Raw genomic sequence first — 3,654 nt, 5'->3', positions numbered from 1 at the left:
TTTTTTTTTTTTAGTATGGCCCTAATAATCCGTCGCAGTATACCTCCAACAAACCCACAAAACTTTATTTAAAAATCTAATGATGACAAAAGTTTCAAAAGATGCAAAAAAAATGTATGTTAAAGGTCCAGTTTGTAACATGTAGTGTATTATAATGTTAATATTGGTATCATTTCATTAATATATAATCACCTGAATCTAGGAATCATTATGTTTTTGTTAGCGTAGAAAGAGCAGTTTTTATCTTACAGATACAGATAAGCGGGTCACCTTCCATGGAGTCGGCCATGTTGAACAGCCATGTTTCTACAGTAGCCCAGAACGGACAAACCAAACACTGGCTGTAGATAAGGGTTTTTTCTAGGTTTTTCACAAATTTCGCGGCCACTGTAGTTTCTCCTACACATGCGGCACAACTCGTTCTCATTCCTACATCGTCAAATACAGACGCGAGAGGTGTTCAGTTAGTTGCAATCTGCGCCTTCACCGCTAGATGCCACTAAGTCCTCTTCCACACTGGTTATTTAAGAGGTTACAGTGATCAGTACTGTGGAAAGCAATAACTGCGTATAAACTCACGTAACTAAAATAACTCAGATTTAACATTATTTGGTGTAAAAAAAATAGTTTGGAAAAGTGTGGCGTAGTTACCATAGCAGTCAAATTGCTTCATGTCAGGAAGAAAACAAACTATCACCAGTGAAAGATCAACATTAAGATTTGAAGTACAGCACAGTAATATTAGTATAGTAGTATAGTATTATATAATAGTATTAGTAGTAATTAAAAAGAGTACAAAAACAGTTATTCCAACCGTAACTTAACAGTTACTTAGAATGTTGTATTAGCAACACATTAGCTCCATTAGCTAACGTTAGTACAGTGGTTAGCTTAGAAGAAAACTTAAACATAAAATAAAACAATACAGCTGTAATAGAAGCGCACATACAGATAATACTTGAATAAGGATGTTTAAGGAGTAGATAAAAGACTGTATTTGACACAGATTTGACAAAATGGTGGATGTAACAATGTCAGTTAAACTGCTATGGAACTGTGCCAGCAGCGGTTGCTACTAGCAACACAAACCTCAACTGAAACCAACGGCTCACAAAAATCACAAGAAAACTCGAATAAACTTTACTTTTTAAACAATTAAAACCTCAATTAAAAAAAATTCTGACACATTTCAGCATCAAGCCCTCATTGGGGTGTCAATTTTGATTTGTGTGTCCATGTGTAGGCTATCCTTATCCAAAGAGCACCTCAAACAAACTCAGTTAGTGTACAGGAAGCGCTCCTTCCCAAGCCTTTAGATGCTGTTTCAATGCTCTCTTCACACTCCCATAAAGTTATGTCTTAGTCAACAAAATTAGATACATGGGAAAAAAATTTAAGTCAAGGCAAGGTAAATGTATTTATATAGCACATTTAATACCCAAGGCAACCCAAAGTGCTTCACAGAGTTCATGAGAAATGATAAAAACAATAAAAGCAAGCGAGCCGAATCACATAGGATAAAAGCAATAAAATCAGACAGACAAACTGTTTGCACTAACTTCCTCCAGGTAGCCGAAAACATCCTCATTCCCAAACTCTGTTGGGAGCTGCATAATGTCTCAAGAACGTAATAAAAAAAGACCTCAAAATCACATAAGGTTGCTGTTTGGCTGTAAACAAAAAGCAATCGGGATCCATACCAAGTGCCATCTTCAGGACTACTAACACTTAAAGTACAAACTCCTTTGATGACAAAAAGGAGCTTTTGGTTTTGTTAGCAGGGGATTTAGTATTCAGATCATTTATTGTAACACAATATCACACAGTCACATGTCTAAAAACCATACATCTTAGGAAAAGTTTGCTTCGATCAAATCTGTTATAGTTATAGCTGTTTGTGCTGGATTTATTTACCTGGGCACAGTTGTAGGACTTTTTAATGTCTCCGATAAGAATCTTTTTTCATGCTGATGCAATTAAGATTTAAGGGTAATGCATCTTTCATGACAAGTAATAAATATTTTGTCATATTAACAAAGCTTCCTTCGGCTTGGTTGCGCAGCCGGATCCGTTTTTCACGCCAGTATCCAGCTGGGGACTAAATGTCATTGTTTATTCATGGCCCAATCTAAACATGGCACATATCATTATTTTCCTTTCTGGTGCCTGATAACGACTTTGTTTTGGACACTCCTCATCCCCCTTTCCCCACGTCTGATAGAGATGTAGAGTTTGTGTGGGGAAGTCAGACCTTCTCTTTCTTCCACATTCCAGTTTAATTTTAATTAATTCAAGATTTAAGGAAAGACAGATAAATATTTGTTTGTATTTTACTACTGTACTTTCATAAGAAAACACACTCTAGCAGTGGTTCCTCTACCTCGAGGTCAGGACCTCCACTAGGGGTCACCAGAGCTTAACGAGGGGTCGCGAGGCTTTCTTGATTTTAAGGGGTGTAAGAAAACCTTTAAAAATATACATAGTAGGCTTATATCTCAGCATTTCATTCATTTCTGTGACGAAAACTAAATTAAATTGTTATTTTTAAAGTTTAGATAGCTGAACACACGTTATATATAGAGCCTTCACTTTCTGATAACACTGAATTTATCAAATACACTATTAAGTAAAATACATAATCCAGACAGAGAATTGTATTAAAACATCAGGAAAACTCATTTCTGAGTATTAACAGGAAATAACCTGCTCAAAATTCATTAAAACCACTTGTTTTACACAACCTTCCTGCACTTATTGTGTTCACTGTTTTGGGTTAATTGTACAGTTTATCAGTTGTTCTCTACTGTTATTGTTATACATTGAATATAATACGAAATATCCATAAAATATGTCGCTTGTCAGTCGGGTCCACAGTTTACTCAGTGATAGAAAAGAGGTCCCGTAAGGAATAAGGTTGGGGTAAACAAAATGCCCAAAAAATATTTTGCTTCCAGCTTCTCAAATGTGAATATTTCCTGATTTTAGTCTCTCAACAGCTTCAGTTTTCTTTAGCTTCAGTTTTCTTTAATCTGTCCCTTGTGAGACCCCCAATTTAACTGAAGTGTAATACTAAATTACTGTTGTCCCTCTTTAATGTCTGGCTCAATTTTCTTCCTCTTCCTCTTCTCTGATTAGATTAATGTAATTTGAAATCCAACAATCCAATCACATCGTTGGATTTATGTTTGTAATCGTGGAGAAAACTAGTTTGGAAGATGGAAACTTTTATATTCAGCAGCTGGAAATATTCCATTACTTTGATATAAACAAACAAAACTGGATTTTAATCATTGTAATGAATTTTAGGGGAGAAAGGACAGATATAATATAATAATAATATAGAATATATATAACTAGTAACTAATTACTGTTGGCAGGGAATAATAAGTGTAAAATGTAAAAAATGTTATATTTGAAAAGAGTAATTGAGTGTGTTCTTCCTTGGGACTAGCCCAACACTGATGACCAGTGGTGTTCTTTTCTTTTTCTTTGCTTATAATTTAAATTATTTTAGCCTTTATATTCATCTCTCTATTGCAGAAAGATGCTTTTTTCTAAATAGGACATTTTAAGGCTACATTATAAGTCCCCAAAGGAGCCTTTCTCTCTCTCTCTCTCTCGAACTACAGTACTCACAGGTGAAACAGCAGAGCG

Source organism: Morone saxatilis, unplaced genomic scaffold (genome assembly GCF_004916995.1).
Source record: "Morone saxatilis isolate NCDOM2014 unplaced genomic scaffold, NCSU_SB_2.0 Contig15, whole genome shotgun sequence".
Classification (NCBI taxonomy): domain Eukaryota; kingdom Metazoa; phylum Chordata; class Actinopteri; family Moronidae; genus Morone; species Morone saxatilis.
The sequence above is the reverse complement of the archived record's forward strand: the minus strand, read 5'-3'. Positions refer to the sequence as shown.